Source organism: Heptranchias perlo, chromosome 8 (genome assembly GCF_035084215.1).
Source record: "Heptranchias perlo isolate sHepPer1 chromosome 8, sHepPer1.hap1, whole genome shotgun sequence".
NCBI classification, from domain to species: Eukaryota; Metazoa; Chordata; class Chondrichthyes; order Hexanchiformes; family Hexanchidae; genus Heptranchias; species Heptranchias perlo.
In genome coordinates this window covers 34491697-34513928 of record NC_090332.1, presented here as the reverse complement: position 1 = coordinate 34513928, position 22232 = coordinate 34491697, and the positions used below count along the sequence as shown (strand labels likewise).

Genomic DNA, 22232 nt, shown 5'->3' with positions numbered 1-22232 from the left:
TTAGAGAATGAAGAGTGTGCTGATGCCCAGGGTGGCCGAGGAAGAAGAGAGAGAGAGAGAGTGAGAGAGTATCTGGTGTGTCACTTTGCCTGCCCTGGTAAAGCGGGCCACTAACTTTGTGATACAATGTGTGTTGCCATCTTCCCTAACAGCAATTACTTGCATGCAGAATTTTACAACTTGATCTTCCACTTTAACCAGAGTTATACCAACAGATCTATTACATCAGCTGTCTGATGGCCACGTGGGAGACATTCCTTAAATACCAGCCCTCGCCGAATTCCAGCAATTTTATTACAGGAGAAACTTGCACACAATGACCATGAAAAACAAGACACTGGAAGGGGCATTCCAGGCAGAAAGGTGACCCCCTACGACGAACAGGCCATTGGAACTGCTGTGGGGGGCACTCTGCTCTAGCCATGGGAGACGGTATATTGATGGGATGGTGCAGGAGGCAGCTTAATGGGTGCACACCTAGTCAGTTGCCATGAAATCTGTGACGCAACAGATAACCAGAAGCTTCCAAACCCTTCTGACTCCTTAATCCCAAAGGAGTTATATTCACACATTTAAAGACAATGTTGAGAACAAGACCACACAGGAGTCTCAGGAGCAAGATCCTGCCTATGTACTTCTGCCCTAGTCCCCTCAATGTCTCATCCTGCATCACTTGCTTTCCAAGTTCCATGCACCAACTTAGATACTTTCACTGTGGGAGATGGGGAGGGTGGTACAAAAAAAGTGAAAAATCAGCCTCCTTTATAAGAAGACCAATTTGCTTGCAACTGCCACCTCTAGTGTTCGGACATGATCCAGGCCAAGACCCAGACCTCAACACCTCTGTAGACTCCACTTCCATCCCTTGGTTGATCTTAATACCAATATATTTCTGGTGCCCAGGCCGATGAGGACACAGGAGGAGAGAGTTGCAGGAAATATCACGGATGGCACCATCCCAGAAGCCCCACCTCCTTTTACATGTCAAGCCATTTATGGGGCAGATCGAACTTCCCGCTGGGGCGGGGCAGGTGAAATATCCAGACTGATATCTTTGGAGCACAGAGTCAGCATTTCTGGGTCTTCCCTGATTTTCCACCTACACTGGTCCTATCCCACCCCCTTTACCTCAAAATTGTGCCCCAAGCCTTCAAATCCAGTCCAAAAACAGTGAAAGGTGATACATGCAGTTAGTAATAACACAAAACTATAACAAACAAACTTTTTGCATAGCACTTCATTTTTCACTCCCAATTATGCTAAGACCTGAACCCTTGTGTGGGCTATTCTTGTCTCTTGATATAAAATAAAGGGTGTCATAATAAAATTCTCCATATATGGTCAGCACAAATAACATAATTGAATGTCTGTTTTAACACAGCACAAATATTGAAAAAGGGGACTCAGCCCCCTTCTACTCTAGGAAAGCAGTTGAAGGTAAACATAAATTCTTTACTTGATATTTGTTATAATTTTGATGTAGGTGCATTCTGATGAGTGTACCCCATTCCAATGTAGGTGTACTGATATGCATGCCCCATACAAATGAGCTGGGCTACATAAATACGATTTAAGGCCTAATAATGTAAGTGTGGAAAGGTAGTACTACTACATTTGTGACTGTATTACAGAAACTGCTGTTATGAAATTTCTGACATTCTCTCCAACTTCAGAAGACCCATCAGCAACATCCATATCCTGGCTCCCGAATCCAAGTGGAGCAGAGCTCGGCACTGAGTCAGCGTGTGAAAGAGTCATGCAACCTTGTCTGCTTAGGTCAACTATGCTGGACCGGATTAACCCACTAATCTCATGCAATCCAGCCTTGCTGCTCTCAGGCAGTTGAAAAGGCACCTTGAACAGACAGCTTGGACCTACACTGATATCAAAACACATCTATAATCTTACTCATGAACCTGCAGAATTCTGTAGAGGAAAAGGCTGGTGACTTAATGTTGCAATACTAGATGTATCCTCTTTCTCAGGTTTTCATCCTCCATGCAGTCTTAAAAACAACCTGCCCCTTTTCTAATGGTGAACAAAGGGGTTCAGTGGGCATTTCAGATCAGAGGGTATAGGAATAGGAGTGCCTTTTGTGGTCCTGAATGTTTTGACACAATCTAGGAAGACAGCAGAAAAGAACATTGCTGGTGGGAAAGTTCATTTGAGATGCTATAAATGCAAACGAGCATAAAGTGGATGCGTTTCACAAGGTTCTGTAACATTTTTTTGCTACTGCTGGTAGATTTGGCAATGCTGAAGATAATTCTTAGTCTGGTTTACTCTGCATTAGTAGCATGTATAATATTTTAATGCAGTTTGAAACATTCAAATTAGATAATTATTTGTAGAAATTGAAGGTAAAATATGAAAATGGATAAGAAATTGGCTGAAGGGTAGGAAACAGTAAGTACTGTACTTGCTACGGGTGTGATGTTGGGGTGGAGGGGAGTACAATGTGGAATGTACAGGTACTGGTGCTGGAATCCCTACTAATTCCAAATTGACATGACTCAAACAAAATTCAATGCAAACGGGTCAAATTTGAATCAGTTGAGTCTGATGAGACTATCAAAGATGTACAAAACAAATTAGGTATAATCTGTAAGTGGGTGGAATAGTGGCAGATGAAATTCAACAAGAGTAAGTATTACTCATGTAAAGTATTTCAGATTAGAAGAAAAAAAAGCCAACATATGTACTCTGAAATAAAGTTGAAAGAGATCAAAGGGCATTAGTAAACACAATGCTTAACATGTACCATCACTTTAGATTAGTAAGCAACAAAGCAAATAGAATGTTGAACTTTATTGCAGGGTGTGAGTGGGAAGATGTCACATTACATATGTGCACTGCTTTGCTAAGGCCACGATTTCAGGCCAAACATCTGGTCCTGAGTGCTGCAAGAATAAATGTGCAACCAATGCAGAATGAAGGGAAATTTCTAAGTACAGGCCCAGCACCGATTTCTTTTAAGGCTGTAATTCGGCACTGTTCTATTATTAGTGAGTTAAAGTGTTTATACCTTATGGCCCCAGATTTGATGTAAGAATATTTAAATCAATACCACTCAATTCCCTGTGCTAAATTTGCTTTTTTTGTATGACTATTTTCAACAAGCACAAGGGTGCAATTCTTAAATAGCCTTTGGAAGAGGTTTCATTTTCTCGTTGAGACGTTCTTGAAAATTTTAATTTTGGGGAAAAAAATTTGGCAGCCATTTTTGCTCACTCCTTAAGGTAAGCTTGTTTTTAAAGCACTTCAATTTCATGGTAGAGGTGGTACAAGATGAAAGTAGGGAGATCAGCAACTTCCAGACTATGCTGCAGCTCTTGCCAGTTACACAGGACAACTGCCTTAGCTTGCAGCAAGGTCACCTGCAGTAACGTTGCAACATAGGGATGACAATATCAATACTTGGCAAGATCACCACTGCCCTAAATTGTTATGCCTATGGCTCAGTCCCACCTAGCACTGCAATATCAGGTCCTGCGCTGGCCACAATTGTATCAAAAAGGTGACTGATGCATTGGACAGAATGGCTACCACTTTTATCCTTCTCAAATGAACAACATAACATGTGCAAGGCTACATTAGTGGATTTCCCAAATGTAGGGGGTTACTGATTGCTACCATGTGGCAATCTTGAAACCCTTAAAGATGTAAACACGGAACAGGTTGACAGTTTACATTTTGCATTATGTGCCGTCTACCAGGTACACAGTACTGTTGGTTAGTCATACCTTCCCAGATCACTTAAAATGTGCTGTCTTCTTCCACATCTGTTTCCAGGTATTATAGACAGCATTCAATCTCACCATCACTTCCTGCCAGACAAGGTGTCCAGTAAGGAGAGTACCCTATGGTGCAATAAGGAAAACCCTCATTACACCCACCTCCTGTGCATGTCCACTTTATCAACCAAACATGGGATTAGGCGTTGTGCCACTTGCCCACAGAATCCATTTTATGCATTGACATTGAATTCACCTTCAATTTTGTCCAATTGTACATAATCTTTCCAAATGATTACTCCCCCCCACCCCTATAGGAAGACTAATGCTCATTCCTGGGAGGAGAAGGAGATGCAACAGTCCGGCGGTATGCTCTCCAGAATTTATTTTATTTTACATTAAAAGTGGTATATTGCAGTTAATTTCAGAGCACATTGAGTAAACATCACTATTGAAACATCTTGGCCCTGATATTTACGGAAAGGCGGGGAGGGAGCGGGGGAATCACAGTAGTGGGGGGGGGTGGGGAGGAATCCTGGAAACCCCGGGGGGGATCGAGGAGGTCCTGCCGAATTTAACGGCAGGACCTCATTATCACTTTTTAAAATTCTGTTTCTGGCCCTGCAGCTGGCCAGATTGACAGGCTGGTCTACTACCGGACAGGAAAGCTAGCTGCAGAAGGCCGCAGCTGGGGACCGTTGGGGAAAGATCGGGGCTTGGTGGGGGTTGGAGCCCGGCAATCAGGAGGGATGGAGGAAAAGATTGGGGGTTGGTGGTGGGGGTCGGAGCCTGGCAATCATGAGGGAAAGATTGGGGGTTGGTGGTGGGGGTTGGAACCGGAAATTGGGACATAGGGAGGGAAAGATCGGGGGCTGGAGGGGAGTGGGGATCGGCTGATCGCTGGGCAAGCGGCTCGAGCTCATGGGTTGGAGATCGGCCATTTGCGGGGGAGGCGGTGGGTTGGGATCGTGATTTGTGGTTTTTCATTTTTAACCCTCCTTCGACCCTCTTCTGCCCATCGTGGGGGGTTAATATTGACCCCCTTGAGTCAATTTATGAGAGATTGGTCATCACAGTACTTTAAAATCAGACATTCAGCGTTAAGGGCAAAGAGTATTTTAATATGTACAAGGACATAATATATACACTCAAAGCATTTGTGTATATCATATAAAATATATACATTAATCAAATATAATGACTTCAATATAATACATCTGTCTAATTGCTGGAAATTCACTTACACATGACTGCTACAGCCTACGAACACTCAGTTTATCTGTGAAATTTATTCAGAGTGAAAACATGTTCCCCACAGGGCACATTTACAATAATCTTCAATGCTTCAGTAACAAAAATAATTCCTGGTTGTTCTAACAGTTAAGGTGTCACCTCTGCATTTCTCAGATTTTTGCAGCAACATGAATCCTACATAAACATGTTAATGAAAACAAACCAGCAGCATTATTTTGTGCCTAGCTGCTTTGTGTGCATTATTATTGGGGGCCTGGAATGTGTATCATAATAATACTCAACCCTCAGCACTGGTTTGTTCACAAATCACCAGTTCCTGGCTGGTGTGCAGGATCCAGGTCCAGCAATGTCATCTGTTCCAGGTATGGTACCAACTCCAAGCTCCATTATAACTTTGCTCCAGGAAATGTTAATGAAAAATGTGAACATCTCATTACTTGTTTTTTTCCTTTTATAGGAATCAATCCGACAGCTTCAAGAATCATGTTTGTATCCATAACTCTGTCTCCCCACTACTTCCCCTCAAGGACTTAATTGCTTCTTCTCCCCTCTCTTGTTCCCACTTCCTCATCTTTAGTCATCTCCTTATTCCCACTTCCTGGACACCTGTTTAAATGACTCACGAAGACAACATTGGCAAAATATAAAGAGTGAGAGTGATGTGGATGAGAGAGAGAGAGGGAAAAAAAAAGAGCGCGAATCTGAGAGTGAGAGATAATAAGAAAAATAAAGACAGATTTCCAAACCCAATTAAACACATGAGGTTATCAGGTTATTTTTCAATGTCAAGTAATGTTGAGTAATGTCAAGATATTTTTAAATCAGAAGAGGTAGTCTGACTTCAAATGAGTGATATTTGACAGGCCATTTTCTGCAATTCCTCCACCCCGCCACCTCTCCCTCTGCCACTTCCACCGGCCCCCAATATTTCTCTCTCCACGTGACTTTTTCTCTACGATCATCTTCCCACAACAGAAATACGTGCCTTTTTCCCTCCAAAACTTAAACTGGCATATGAGCTGGCAAACAAGAAGTGCGGCTGGATCAAGGACTTGAGTTGGACCATGACTAGCCTATGTACATCTACCGTATAAAACAAAATGTTTGATATACATTAAAGTGGCACTATTACCGTGAAAAGATTTAGCAAACTTTGTTGTTGGGAAAGGGAGAAGAACGTGAGGATCCATGCTTTCTTTTCATCATATGCAAGTGAGGAATTGATGTGCTCCAGCAAGATATAGAATAGAAAAGAATACTGATGAGACAAACTTTCTTTGGAGTAGTTTCCATTGAATTGGAGCAGAAAATACTATTCTGTTGGTAAAGTATGACCACAAACTACTTTGCTGTGCGCTTGACCCAGTTTATGCAAGAATTCCAGCCATTTGTTTTTACAATTTCCTTGTTCTGTTTTGGGTTACCATTATCGTCCGATGACTTCCTTCATGGGTTCCTGTTAGATGCAATTGACAATTTAATTCCCCTTTCAGAGTGTACACCATCAAGTTGCTGCAATCGTCTCCAGAATTTTAAAAAAGTGTCACGCAGCTACAGTGTACCTGATGGATTTTTTGTTGAAATGTGTGGTATTTCAATTATTGTTATTTACACTCGTTATAAGTATTTTGTTAATTTAGAACTTAATTGTTACTGAAAGGAACATGTGTGGGTCATGCAGCCAATGTACTATTATATAATACTAGTCCAGATCAAGTGATGTATTCAGTTCAGCAGGGTTAGAGGGCGGGGAAATAACTGGACCTAGACGGGGGTGGGGAATAGGTAGAGATGTGGAAATGGATGGGGAGTGGGATGAGGGAAGGGCTGGGGAGGAGGATATTCAGGAGAGTAGTGGGGGAGAAAATAGTATCCTAAGGCTAGTAGAATAAATGCTCAGTGGTGGTGGGGAGGGAAGAGGAGAAGAAACTGGGTGCCGAGTGGGCCAGCAACTATTTCCTTGCTGGGGGACAGGGGTAAGTAGCATGTGTCGTAGTTGATTTTCCCCAGTTTAGTGGGGAGGCTATGGGTACTCTGTGGTGGGAAAAGATGTGCTGCTCAGTACAGGGGCAGGGGAAAAAGATGGTGGTTAAAGGGTGTGTGTGTGCAAGGACAGAGGTATTACTCAATTGGGGATTGAGGGGATTCTGGATGGAATGTTGATCAGTGGGGAAGGTTTGCAAGGGCAGATGTGGGGATCTGCAGGGGGGGGCGGGAAAACAGAGGCTAGCCAAAATGGTGATCAATGTGAGAGGGTTGGGAGGGATAAGTTAATAAGGGGGCGGGGGGCGACGAGTAGCGGTTGGGCCCTGGTCGAAACGCTGCAGGGTGTGGTGGTTTAAGGCCCAAGATGTCTGTCACTGCTGTAAACATGGAGATCCTAATGCTGTTTGGGGATGGGGGTTGGGGTTGGGGTTGGGGGTGGGGAGGCGATAAGCTATGATTGAAGCAGATCTCACAGGGCACCAGGCTAAAATTGTAGGATGTGTGGAGTGAGTAGTCAAGTGGGAGTTGACACTATCTGCTGGCTGGAGATTAAGACAAAGTAGGTGGGCATGAGAAGAGGGCAGGGGAGTGATGTGACGATTGGACGTGAACAGTGGAATTTCTCCAGCAGGTGAGAGAAGGGGACAGAGGGGATCAGTGTGCTGATTGGACAGGCAGGGACAAGATGTAATTGGGCTACTGGCAGTTGAACGAGGCCTGTGGGTTTAGGGAATGATCTCTTCAGCTGCCAGGACTCAAACTATGGTAATTTTTTGCTACAGATGATTTTTTTTTTGTTTTCATCTGGTGTTTCTGTTTGTAGGTTCATTTGTTCTTTGGGCATGCGAGATGTCTGAAGAAACAAATACATTCCTTCCTCCGTGAACTGCCGTCTTTAAGTGATTCACTTTAGTAGTATCGGGGAATGTTTCTCCTTTTAAAAAAAATACTTGTCAAGGAACATAAGAACATAAGAAATAGGAGCAGGAGTAGGCCAATCGGCCCTTCGAGCCTGCTCCGCCATTCAATAAGATCATGGCTGATCTGATCCTAACCTCAAATCTAAATTCATGTCCAATTTCCTGCCCGCTCCCCGTAACCCCTAATTCCCTTTACCTCTCGGAAACTGTCTATTTCTGTTTTAAATTTATTTAATGTTGTAGCTTCCACAGCTTCCTGGGGCAGCAAATTCCACAGACCTACTACCCTGAGTGAAGAAGTTTCTCCTCATCTCAGTTTTGAAAGAGCAGCCCCTTGTTCTAAGATTATGCCCCCTAGTTCTAGTTTCACCCATCCTTGGGAACATCCTTACCGCATCCACCCGATCAAGCCCCTTCACAATCTTATATGTTTCAATAAGATCGCCTCTCATTCTTCTGAACTCCAATGAGTAGAGTCCCAATCTACTCAACCTCTCCTCATATGTCCGCCCCCTCATCCCCGGGATTAACCGAGTGAACCTTCTTTGTACTGCCTCGAGAGCAAGTATGTCTTTTCTTAAGTATGGACACCAAAACTGTATGCAGTATTACAGGTGCGGTCTCACCAATACCTTATATAACTGCAGCAATACCTCCCTGTTTTTATATTCTATCCCCCGAGCAATAAAAGCCAACATTCCGTTGGCCTTCTTGATCACCTGCATACTAACTTTTTGATCTTCTTGCACTAGGACCCCCAGATCCCTTTGTACTGCAGTACTTTCCAGTTTCTTGCCATTAAGATAATAACTTGCTCTCTGATTTTTCCTGCCAAAGTGCATAATCTCACATTTTCCAATATTGTAATGCATCTACCAAATCTCCTCCCACTCACCCAGCCTGTCTATATCCCCCTGCAGGTTTTTTATGTCCTCCTCACTCTCTACTTTCCCTCCCATCTTTGTATCATCTGCAAACTTTGATATGTTACACTCGGTCCCCTCCTCCAAATCGTTAATATAGATCGTAAAGAGTTGGGGACCCAGCACCGCCCCTGCGGAACACCACTGGCTACTGGTTGCCAGTCCGAGAATAAACCATTTATCCCAACTCTCTGCTTCCTGTTAGATAACCAATCCTCCACCCATGCCAGAATATTACCCCCAATCCAGTGATTCTTTATCTTGAGCAATAATCTTTTATGTGGCACCTTGTCGAATGCCTTCTGGAAGTCTAAATACACTACGTCCACTGGTTCCCCTTTATCCACCCTGTACGTTATGTCCTCAAAGAACTCAAGCAAATTTGTCAGACATGACTTCCCCTTCGTAAAGCCATGCTGACTTTGTCCTATTAAATTATGTTTATCCAAATGTTCTGCTACTGTCTCCTTAATAATAGACTCCAAAATTTTACCCACCACAGATGTTAGGCTAACTGGTCTATAATTTCCAGCCTTCTGCCTACTACCCTTTTTAAATAAGGGTGTTACATTAGCAGTTTTCCAATCTGCCGGGACCTTTGCCGAGTCCCGAGAATTTTGGAAAATTATTACCAAAGCATCCACAATCCCTACTGCCACTTCCCTCAAGACCCTAGGATGTAAGCCATCAGGTCCAGGGGATTTATCCGCCTTGAATCCCATTAATTTACTGAGTACCAATTCCTTAGTGATTTTAATCGTATTTAGCTCCTCCCCCCCTAGAGCCCCCTGTTTGTCCAGTGTTGGGATATTCTTAGTGTCCTCTACCGTAAAGACTGAAACAAAAAATTTGTTCAGCATTTTTGCCATCTCCATGTTTCCCACCATTAATTTCCCGGTCTCATCCTCTAAGGGACCTACGTTTGCTTTAGCCACCCTTTTTCTTTTTATATAACTGTAGAAACTCTGGCTATCTGTCTTTATATTTTTTGCTAATTTATTTTCATAATCTATCTTCCCTTTCTTAATCAATCCTTTAGTTACTTTTTGCTGTCTTTTGAAGACTTCCCAATCTTCTATCCTCCCACTAAGTTTGGCGACCTTATATGTCCTTGTTTTTAGTCGGATATTATCCTTAATTTCTTTACTTAGCCACGGATGGCTGTCATTTCTTTTAGACCCTTTTTTCCCTCAGTGGAATATATATTTTTTGAAAGTTGTAAAATAACTCCTTAAATGAACACCACTGCTCATGTACAGTCTTACCCTTTAATCTATTTTCCCAGTCCACTTTAATCAATTCCGTTCTCATACCATCCTTTATTCAAGCTCAGTACGCTTGTTTGAGAACCAACCTTTTCACCCTCTAATTGGATATGGAATGTAACCATGTTATGGTCACTCATTCCAAGGACATTATTAATTAATCCTGGCTCATTACACAGGACCAGGTCCAAGGTTGCTTGCCCCCTTGTAGGATCAGTTACATACTGCTCAAGAAATCCATCCCCAATACACTCAATAAACTCTTCCTCAAGGCTGCCCTGCCCAATTTGATTTGTCCAGTTAATATGATAGTTAAAATCCCCCATAATTATTGCTGTTCCCTTATTACATGCCCTGACTATTTCCTGATTAATACTTCTTCCAGCAGAGTTGCAACTATTAGGAGACCTATATAATACGCCCACTAGTGTTTTTTTCCCCCTTATTATTCCTCATCTCTACCCAAACTGTTTCATTATCCTGATCCTTTGTCCCAATATCATTTCTCTGTATTACAGTGATTCCTTCCTTTATTAACATAGCCACACCACCTCCCCTTCCTTCCTGCCTGTCCTTCCTGATTGTTAAATACCCTGGCATATTTAATTCCCAGTCGTTGTCACCCTGCAGCCATGTTTCTGTAATGGCCACAAGATCATACCCATACGTAGTTATTTGTGCCGTTTACTCGTCCATTTTGTTACAAATGCTACGTGCATTCAGATAAAGAACTTTCAAATATGTTTTGTGACACTTAGTTCCTGCTTTTTATTAGATTTTATTAGAAATTAGATTGAATATTCTAAGTAACATTAGTACGTGCTTCTATTGATGTTTTCTTTGATGCCAGAAACAGTGATAATTAGTGTGAATTTTAAGGGTATCGTTTCGGCTGTCATATTAGGTGGCACCCCTTTGTTTTCAATTTGTCACATGTCATTATGTTGACAGCGCACCTACTGAAGTAGTACCTTTGGAATCCTGAGACCAGTCACTGTTTTTAAATATAATAGATTTGTACCTTATTGATGCTAATTAGTTGTTAGTGTAGTTATATTATACTTATTTCTACTTCAGAAACTACACACCAAAACAGTCCCAAACAAAATCATGAACATCCTGCATGCTTGTGACCATGATACATTTTCCCACCTCAAACTCTCATAGTTTAACATAGTTGATCACACCATTCTCCTCCAACACCTCAGTCAACCAGCTCCACGGGACTGACCTGGTATGCTTCTATTCCTATCTAATGAAAACACAGCCAGTTCATCTCCAGTAACAGCTTCTTTTCTCTTCCTCACACCACCACCTCTGGAGTTCAAAGACCAATTCATGGCCCCACCCTTTCTTCAACTACATGCGGCCCTTTGGTGCCATCATTCTCAGCCACAGGGTTAGCTTTCTCTTGTACACCAATGACACCCACCACCTCCCACATGAACTCCCTGACTGCATCTGTGCTATTCGGCTGCCAGTCCTGGATAAGTCATAACTTCATCCAGTTTAACATTGGAAAGATTGAAGCTGTTGTCTTTGGCCCTGCAGCAAACTCCACTCCTTTGCCATTGACTCCACTTTCTCCCCAACCACCCTCTTAGCCTGAAAAGGAGCATTCACAACTTTCCATCCTGATTGACCCCCATGCTCAGTTTCTGACCCAATATCCTTTCCATCTCAAAGGCTGCTTACTTTCACTTTACAATATTATCTGCCTTAGCTCCTTCACCACTGAAACCCAGATACAGGCCTTTGTCACCTACACACTCCACGTTCTTCTTGTGGGCCTTCCATAAACTCAAACACATCCAAATCTCTGTTGCACATATCCAGTGCTACATTAAGTCCAATTCGCCCATTACCCGTTCCTGTTAAACTACATTGATTCCCCATCCCCAAATGCATTAAATTCAAAATCCTTGTCCTCATCTTTCAATACCTCCATAGCCTTGCCATATATCTTTGCAATCTCCCTCAGCCCTAAATCCCCCAAATACTCCATCCCCCTATTTTAACTCTGGTGCAAATCAGGCGGATGGGGGTACAGGGCGAGTAGAAAACCCCACAATGTCACCAGCATGAGGCCCAGATGATTTTAGTCCCGAGCCTCATTTCAATATGATTGATGGGCTGCCCATCAGATTGTGTTGGGAATCGGGCAGATGTAACTATAAAAATAATTATCTGTATATTAAATAACCACTGCACATTTTTGTCCAATATTAACAATTTTTTTTTATATAGAATACCTCTGCACTTTTTTTTGGCATATTTTCACTGTGCAATTTCTTGAGGGCCTCTCAAGGCCTATTTAGAATCATACAGCACAGAAAGAGACCATTCAGTCCATCATGGCTGTGCCAGCTCTTTGAAAGAACTATCCAATTAGTTCTACTTCCCTGCTCTTTGTCCAATGCCCTACAAACGTTTCCTTTTGAAGTATATATCCAATTCTTCAAGCGAGGTCGCATTCCATGCTTTGAGATTTTGTTGTAACAGTGCTAGACAGAATTCTGCTTCCAGAAATTAGTCAGCAGGCTGTCCCCAGGTTTTCTGATGGCTGTTTAGAGGTCCTCGTGGAGGATGGCAGGGCAAAGAGGGAGGTACTGATCCCCAGCACCTACAGGCGCATCCCACTGTCCACCATGCAGCTGGCCTGGACACAAGTGGCTGGCGGATCAGTGCCAGCAGCATCGCCCCCCAGGATCTGATTTCAGTGTTAGAAGAGGTTCAATGACCTCACAAGTGCAGCAAGGTGAGTACAGCTCTTCATTTCTCCAGCTCTCTCAATAGCATCTGACAACACTTATTTCACCCCCTGCCCCATCACCCTCAACCATTCGCTCGCTTCTATCACATCCTTCAGCTTACAATCACAATGGCACATGCATCACCTCTCTTTCAAGCATACTCACCTCTTCCTTTGCTCTCTTCACACCACAGACTAACAGCATTCTCTTCTCACATCCCAGCACTTGCACAACCACCAACTCCCCCCAGCACTACTTCCTCCCTTCACATCACACATACTTGGCTTTACATTCATCACCTTCCCATCCTCATTCCATCTTGCTTCTTCTCCAGCACTCAACACGTGCAATACATGAATAATACTCACTAGCTCTCGCCCTCTCTTTCTGCAGGACAAGACAGCACGTAATGCAAAAAGAGAGGGGCAAGAGTACCCAATATCATAGCCCTCACCCAGACAGAGAAGGAAGCCTGGACAATAATGGCCTGGTCAGAGCCATGAGCATCAGGGAAGATGAGTCTGGTGGCTTATCTGAGCAGGGTATCTGAATATTACTTTTAACCTTTCATTCACCTCAGCAAATATTCAGCAAGCTTCACAACTTCAAGTGGCATTGTCAAGACTGTCACCTACTAATATCCAGCTTCTCAATGCTTTCCTAACTCTTGTTCCTTTTCTCGTTCCCCTAGTAGCAAGAACTTCCTGAAGAAAATACCTCGGAGGATAATCACACACTTCACCAGTTTCAAGTGCCAGCACTGACACTGGCACTGCGTGGGCAAGATTGTAATCTAGAGGGTTCTGCACTTGGTGAAACACCCAGCACGAATAAGCAGCAGGTACTGGTAGCAGGGATAGCCCATGAGAGAATTCACCAAAGGGTGAGGTCCTCTCCCAGCTCTGCTGAGGATGATAGAAATAAGGACTTCAGGGAGCCAACCATGAAGATAAAACTGTTTGTCATTCACAAGAAGCTATACCAGATATTGGAAGGTCTTCCAAGAGTTTCAGCATTATGGCTGAAAGTGTGGAGGAGTGCACTTTCAGCCTGCGTGGTAGCATCTCGCGTGGCATCAGCATTCTGCAGTCTACCCTGAAGAGTGTGGCTACCTCCATGGATAATGCAGCCAGGTCCTCACAAAGGGAGTCAGTGTCACCAGGATTTGCAGCTTTGGTGGAAGTTCAAACGGCTGCTTTGCAGACTGTGGGCTCAAACCTGTGTTCCATCTTTTGCACAGTCAGACATCCACCATGGAGAGGTTGGTGCAGCAAATGGATAGGGGCTTTCAAGGAGCCACTCATCTTCTGCAGCCTGCTCTCCAGCAGATCAGTGGACGTGATGAGTTCCAACCCGACGGGAGTGGCAGTGATGTGCTGGTAGCAGTACGTGTTGCCCAATCTCAAGATGACAGTACATCTGCTCCTTGGCAACGTCTTCAGCCAATACCTGCTGTGGTGCCAGCATGTGAGCTGGGTCAGACTGCCTGGCAGCAACCGAGGTGCAGCAGTCTGCAGCCAGGACGAAAGGCTCAAGCACCAAGAGGTCACCGGCCCTGACCATCTTAGGGGTCTGCACATGAACAGCAGCGACCTTCCATTGGCTTTGCTGAGGCCATATGTAGGCACTTTGTAGGAATAGTAGAGTTAGGAAATCTTGTTGTAAGATAGACACAATGGGTTGACACTTGGGTGAGAAATGAATGGAAGGCAATTATTGTGTTGGTAACTAACTTAATCACCTTTATCACATTTGGCACTTTGGTCTGTGGTGTGGGTTTCATAGTAGGTACAGCACAGGAGGAGGCCATTAGGCCCATCGTGCCTATGCCGGCTCTTTGACAGAGCCATCCATTTAGTCCCATTCCCCTGCTCTTTCCCCATAGCCCTGTACATTTTTTTCTTTCAATTTATCCAATTCCTTTTTGAAAGTTACCATTGAATCTGCTTCCACCACCCTTTCAGGCAGTGCATTCCAGATCTTTACAACTCACTGCGTAAGAAAATTTTTCCTCATGTCACCATTGGCTTTTTTGCCGATCACCTTAAAACTTTGTCCTCTGATTGCCGACTCTTCTACCACTGGAAGCAGTTTCTCCTTATTTACTCTGTCAAGCTGTTCATGATTTTGAAAGCCTCTATCAAATCTCCCCTTAACCTTCTCTGTTCTAAGGAGAACAACCCCAGCTTCTCCAGTCTCTCCACATAACTGAAGCCTCTCATTCCTGGTGCTATTCTAGTAAATCTCTTCTGCACCCTCTCTAAGGCCTTGACAGCCTTCCTAAAGTATGCCCAGAATTGAACACAATCTTCCAGCTGAGGCCTAACCAGTGTTTTATAAAGGTTCAGCATAACTTCATTGCTTCTGTACTCAATGCCACTATTAATAAAGCGCAGGATCCCATATGTTTTTTTTTTAAAAACAGCCTTCTCAACTTGTCCTGCCACCTTCAAAGATTTGTATATGTGCACTCCCAGATCTCTCTGTTCCCGCACCCCCTTTAAAATTGTACCATTTAGTTTATATTGCCTTTCCTCATTCTTCCTACCAAAATGCATCACTTCACACTTCTCTGTGTTAAATGTCATCTGCCATGTGTCTGCCCATTTCACCAGTCTGTCTGTGTTCTCCTGAAGTCTGTTTCTATCTTCCACATTGTTTACTACATTTCAGAGTTTCGTGTCATCTGCAAACTTTGAAATTATGCCCTCTATACCCAAGTGCAGGTCATTAATATATAACAAAAAGAGCAGTGGTTCTAATACTGACCTCTGGGGAACACCACAGTATACCTCCCTCCAGTCTGAAAAACAACCGTTCACCACTACTCTCTGCTTTCTGTCCCCTAGTAAATTTTGAATCCACACTGCCACTGTCCCTTTAATCCATGAGCATTAATTTTGCTAACAAGTCTATTATGTGGTACTTCATCAAATGCCTTTTGTAAGTCCATATACAACACATCAATATTAGAATAACTTACTTTTGACACCCATCAAACCCTTTCCGTTACTTCTTCAAAGAACTCAATCAAGTTAGTCAAACATGATTTTCCGTGCTGACTTTCATTTATTAGCCATACTTTTCAAAGTGCCAATTAATTTTGTCCCAGATTATTGTGTCTCAAAGTTTCCCCATCACCGACATTAGGCTGACTGGCCTGTAACTGGCCAGGTTTATCCCTCTGCCCCTTTTTGAACAGGGGTATAACATTTGCAATCCTCCAGTCCTCCTGCACCATCCCTATATCGAAGGAGAATTGCAAGATTGTGGCTAGAGCCTCTGCAATTTCCACCCTTACTTCCCTCAGTAACCCAGGATGCATCCCATCTGGACTGGGTGACTTTTCTACTTTGAGTACTGCCAATCTTTTAAGTTCCTCCTCTTTATCTATTTTTATCCTATTCAATATCACTACTACCTCCTCCTTTACTGCTACAGTGGCAGCATCCTCTTCTCTAGTGAGGACCGATGCGAAGTATTCATTTAGTGCCTCAGCCATGCCCACTGCCTCCACAAGAAGATCTCCTCTTTTTCCCTTAATCGGTTCCACCCTTCCTTTGACTATTTATATGTTTATAAAAGACTTTTGAATTCCCTTTTATGTTAGCTGCTAATCTATTCTCATACTCTCTCTTTGCCCCTCTTATTCCCTTTTTTCGATCTCCTCTGTACTTTCTGTATTCAGCCCGGTTCTCTACTATATTATGAACCTTACATTCGTCATAAGCCTCCTCTTTCTGTTTCATTTTAATCTCTATATCTTTAGTCATCCAGGGAGCTCTAGCTTTCCTTCCTTTCCCTCTCGTAGGGATGTGTTTATTCTGTAGCCGAACCAACTCCTCCTTGAAGGTCTCCCATTGTTCAATTACTGTTTTGCCTACCAATTTTTGATTCCAATCCACCCAAGCAAGATCCCTTTTTAACTCACTGAAATTTGCCCTCCTCCAGTTAAGCATTCTCACAGTTGATTGTTCCTTGTCCTTTTCCATAACTATTCTAAACCTAATGATATTATGATAATTGTTTCCCAAATGTTCCCCCATTAAAACATGCTTCACCTGCCCCACTTCATTCCCGAGATCTAGATCCAGCACTGTTTCCTTTCTGGCTAGTCTAGAAACACACTGTTCCTGGAAGTTCTGTTGAACACATTTCAGGAATTCCTCCCCCTCTTTGCCCTTTACACTGTTACTGTTTGAGTCTATACTGGAATATTTGAAGTCCCCCATTATTACTACTCTATAGTTCTTGCATCTTTCTGTAATTTGCCTGCAAATTTGCTCCTCTATCTCCTTCCCACTATTTGGTGGCATATAGTATACACCCAGTAGCATAACACCACCTCTATTGTTCCTTAATTCTATCCAAATAGATTCTGTCTTTGACCCCCTCAACTACATCATCCCTTTCCAAAGCTATAATAATTTCTTTGATCAATACTGCCAACCCCCCCTCCTTTCTTTCCTGGATACCTTGTAGCCAGGAATATTAAGTAGCCAATCCTCCACTTCTTTGAGTCAGGTCTTTGTTATTGCCACTATATCGTAGTCCAATGTGGCGATTTGAGCCTGCAGTTCACCAACCTTATTTACGTTTATGCACTCCAATCTCATCTTAGACTGCATCGCATTTGCCCCCTGTCTGATCCCTCCTATTTGTGAACTATTCTTTACTCTAGTGTTATTGTCCCTCCCAGTCCTCTGTGCATCTTGTTTCTCCTCTCTAATGGTTCATCATGATGCCCATCCTCCTGCCAAATTAGTTTGAGCCCGATACCAGCTTCTGAGTCTGCATTGTCAGTATGTCATTGTTTTCATTAGAACAGAGGAGATTACGTACTGACCTGATAGAGATATTCAAAATTTTAAAATTTTAAAGGGATGGGACAACGTAGACAGCAACATACTATTTCCAGTGGTTGAAGGACCTGGAACAAAGGGACATAGATATAAAATTAAATGTAAGTGATTTAGGACAGATGCAGGAGAAAGCCTTTTCTTCTATTTTTTCATACCAGGCATCATCCTGGTGAATCTGTACTGGACTGTTACCTCTATTACCTCAATATCCTTTCTGTGGAGTGGAGCCCAAAACTGCATATAGTACAACTGGAGTTACAAAGGTTCTGTCCGTTCGCATGGGGATGTAACCAGGTTACGGCGAACTATTGATTTTCAATTCTTGAGCCCACTTCAGAATCGGACTTGATGATTAATGAGGTACTAGATTCTTCACTATGTGTAATCATTGCATGATTTTAGTGGTCAGAAAAATATCACAATTTCATTGTTGTCATTTTCGTAGTCTATTTTCACTCTTGGAGATACTGTAATGTTAAATGCTTATCCTCACTGATGAGGAATCTGGAGTTCAGGGACACTGTTGGTAATATAGAATTATTTGAATTGGGGCATGATGATCTGAACAAAAAAAAAAGTCCAACAAAATGCTGGTAATTTATTAGATTTAGAAAAAAAACAGCAAGGCTTATTCATTGCACAGAGTGATGTTTACGAGAATGCTATTTTCCTTATATTGTCAGCTTTCAATGCCTTTTGATGGTTGAGTAAATGGGACATAATTATACATTTATTCACTGACTTTTTTTTTTACTCGTCAAGTCTGGGAAGCAGCTTATATTTCTCAGCCAGTACTTTATATGGGATTCATTGAAATCTTCCGGGTTCAGTGGAAACACATTGTATTCTCGTTTTTCCTCACCATATGATCTTTCTCACATGCTACCGTAGATGCAGCTTGCATTTTTAATATTGGAATAGTATCTATATTTTCTCAGACCATATTGTGTTGATCTATCAAGCACTTCAGTTTTTGCTTCTTTGGTGCTGTCATCAGCAACATCATTCATAGGAACATAGGAACAGGAGTCGGCCATTCAGCCCCTCGTGCCTGCTCCGCCATTTGATAAGATCATGGCTGATCTGTGATCTAACTCCATATACCTGCCTGTGGCCCATATCCCTTAATACCTTCGGTTGCCAAAAAGCTATCTATCTCAGATTTAAATTTAGCAATTGAGCTAGTATCAATTGCCGTTTGCGGAAGAGAGTTCCAAACTTCTACAACCCTTTGTGTGTAGAAATGTTTTCTAATCTCGCTCCTGAAAGGTCTGGCTCTAATTTTTAGACTGTGCCCCTTACTCCTAAAATCCACAACCAGTGGAAATAGTTTCTCTCTATCCACCCTATCTGTTCCCCTTAATTCCAGCCCTCAAATCTGGGATGAAAAATATCTGAATTATCTTAATGTTTTTAACACTACAGGTATGCATCCAAATGCAGACACATTGTTACAAGGATGTTGGCTGAACTTTTAATTGTCAACGAGCTAAGGATCAGGGAGTCAACACCATTGTAGACCTATAAAAATGTGGCTCTATGAATGTGCCTTTCAGTTAAGATCACTGGTTTCAGTGAAGTAATTGCAAGGAGTCAGTACCATGCATTTGTTCACTACATTACACAGTCTAGCATGCCTATAGAGATCAGCTCTGGATATGCAGTATGAAAGTAAGTTATTCTAATTTTGTAATCGATAACTATTAATGTCAGCTTTCAAATATTGTGCACGATTTTGGGCATCCTACCTTCAAAAGGGCATTGATGTGTTGGAGACAGTCCAAAGGGCATCAGGAACAATTTTCAGACTTAAGTTATGAGGAGAGACTCCGAAAAGATCAAGGGGAGACATAATCCAGGAATTTAAATCTACACCTTAACATTTTAACACATTATTTGACTTGGACTGTGAATCCAGAACTAGAGAATATAGGATTAAAGTTTTAAAGTTAACAAGCTTCAAATGGAATGAGAGTTTAGAATAAATATTTTTTTCCTGCAGAGCAATAGTTATATGGAACAGATTCTTAACAAAAGTAGTTGATGTTAAATAACTAAATAGATTAACTCCTTCAACAAAGAACTGGACAAATATTTAGTTTGGAATGGGAATGGAGGTGCTCGGGACAGGTATAGAAACATGGAAATGCACAGGCCAGGAAAAGATTATGCAGTCCATCTGGCTGGCCTCAAAGTTCAAAAAATACTATACCCCCCAATTGCTTCTTCACCAAAAACCATCCAAATTCCTCTTAAATTTGCTGACGTTATCCAACTGGACTGTCTATTTCGTACATTCACCACCCTCAATGAGGAAGCAGTTAAATCTAAAGTCTATGTTCATATTCCCTCTTCTGAGTTTGAGTTCATGCCCACTGACTGCAGCACCTGTGATTATGTCAAACAATTTAATAGGGTTTAGCTTATTTATATCCTTTATGACCGTGAAAACTTCAATAAGGTATCCCCTTAGTCATCTTTTCTCCAGTATAAACATTCCCAGCTTCCTCAGGCTCTCCTCGTAGTTTAGGTGCCTAAACTTTGGTATCAGTTTAGTTGCCCTTCTCTACTTTTTTGAAAATCAGGATGTCCCTATTGTAGAACAGGAACCATAACGGTACACGGAAAGTGGAATTGAATTAGTGCTCTATACTGCTTACCACCCCCCTGCAAATTATGCTTTATCCCTCTGCCTTCTCGATTGCTTCCTTCCATATGGTATTCCCATTCTTTATTGCCCCTCCAAGTCTGATCATTTCCCACATTAAATGGTATAAATTGAGATGATCAAACAGAAGACTGGACACATTTAATTCCTATATAACAGCAACTAGGGGAAGAGGGTATAATCTATAGAAATGTGATGGATAAATATTCTGTAGTTTTACTTAATTACCTTAAGAGATTAGCAATTATTTCGGAAAAACTTTCCAATAAGAGATTAAAGAACTGGGTTAGAGAACCTGGTCTGTGTGAGAACCAGGCATGACGGAGTTTTCTTCTATTCTTAAAGCGATATTTCTGGCCTGTAATCTTCATTCAACCAAGAAACGTCTTTCTCACCAACACCTTGCTCCCCTCAAAAAGAAAATGAATTTTGCTTGCAGAGGATAGATATTTTTAATTTTACTACATTAATAGCAAGCATTTCTAAATAAAGCTTTTCTTTTCTATTTCGCCTCCAATGCACATAGAGAGAGGAAGTATTAAGGGGAATAACGTCTTTGAAAATAGATAAATCGCCAGGCCCGGATGAAATGTATCCCAGGCTGCTAAGAGAAGCAAGGGAGGAAATTGCGGAGGCTCTGACCATCATTTTCCAATCCTGGCTACAGGTGTGGTGCTGGAGGATTGCTAACATTGTACCGTTGTTTAAAAAGGGAGAAAGAGATATTATAGGCCAGTCAGTCTAACCTCGGTGGTGGGCAAATTAGTGGACCAATTCTGAGGGACAGCATAAATCATCATTTAGAAAGGCATGGTTTAATCAAGGACAGTCAGCATGGATTTGTTAAGGGAAGGTAGTGTCTGACTGACTTGATTGAATTTTTTGAGCAGATAATAAGGTGGGTTGATGAGGGTAACGCATTTGATGTAGTCTACATGGATTTTAGCAAGGCTTTTGACAAGGCAAGGGAGTACACAATAAATGGAAGAATGCTGAGAGGTGTAGAGGAACAGAGGGACCTTGGAGTGCATGTCCACAGATCCCTGAAGATAGCAGGACAGGTGGATAAGGTGGTCAAAAAGGCATACGGGATACTTTCCTTTATTAGCTGAGGCATAGACTACAAGAGCAGGGATAAAACATTGGTAAGGCCACTGCTTGAGTACTGCATACAATTCTGGTCACATTACAGGAAAGATGTGATTGCACTGGAGGGTACAGAAGAGATTTACGAGGATGTTGCCAGGGCTGGAGAATTTTAGTAATGAGAAAAGATTGGATAGGCTGTTTTCTTTGGAACAAAGGAGGCTGAGGGGAGATTTAATTGAGGTATATAAACTTATGACAGGACTAGATAGAATGGATAGGGAGGACCTATTTCCCTTATCAGAGGGGTCAGTGACCCAGGGGCATAGATTTAAAGTAATTGGTAGAAGGATTAGACTGTATCTGAGGACATTTTTTTCACCAAGAGGGTGGTAGGGGTCTGGAACTCACTGCCTGAAAGGGTGGGAGAGATCGAAACCCTCAACTCATTTAAAAAGTACTTGGATGTGCACTTGAAGTGCCGTAACCTATAGGGCTATGGACCAAGTGCTGGAAAGTGGGATTAAGCTAGATAGCTCTTTTGCGGCTGGCATGGACACGATGGGCCGAATGGCCTCCTTCTGTGCTGTAACTTTCTACGATTCTATGATTATTTTTCATTGTCAAAATTTAACTATGGAAGTTGGTTTATTAGATTTCTGGGAGGACCGATCTAAGGAGGTTATAATGTGGTGCTTATGTAATACTCAAAATAGATAGTTTATTTGTTTTTTAGATGCAGTCACAAGATCAGCAAAGCTGCAGACATGTGTAAGCAACG

General features: G+C 42.3%; 1 long non-coding RNA gene across 3 annotated transcripts in view; it reads right to left on the bottom strand.

Annotated features, from left to right (window-relative positions):
* The window catches only part of LOC137324539 (uncharacterized), a 35728-nt gene that overhangs the window by 9923 nt on the left and 3573 nt on the right, over window positions 1-22232 (bottom strand). The window contains exons 2-3 of one of the 3 annotated variants that reach the window (XR_010963656.1): window positions 17682-17765; window positions 3744-3860 (exon numbers count right to left, since the gene is read on the bottom strand). This is a non-coding gene — a long non-coding RNA (uncharacterized lncRNA). The remainder of the gene's footprint in view (window positions 1-3743; window positions 3861-17681; window positions 17766-22232) is intronic. The other 2 variants (XR_010963657.1, XR_010963658.1) reach the window with 2 other exon arrangements.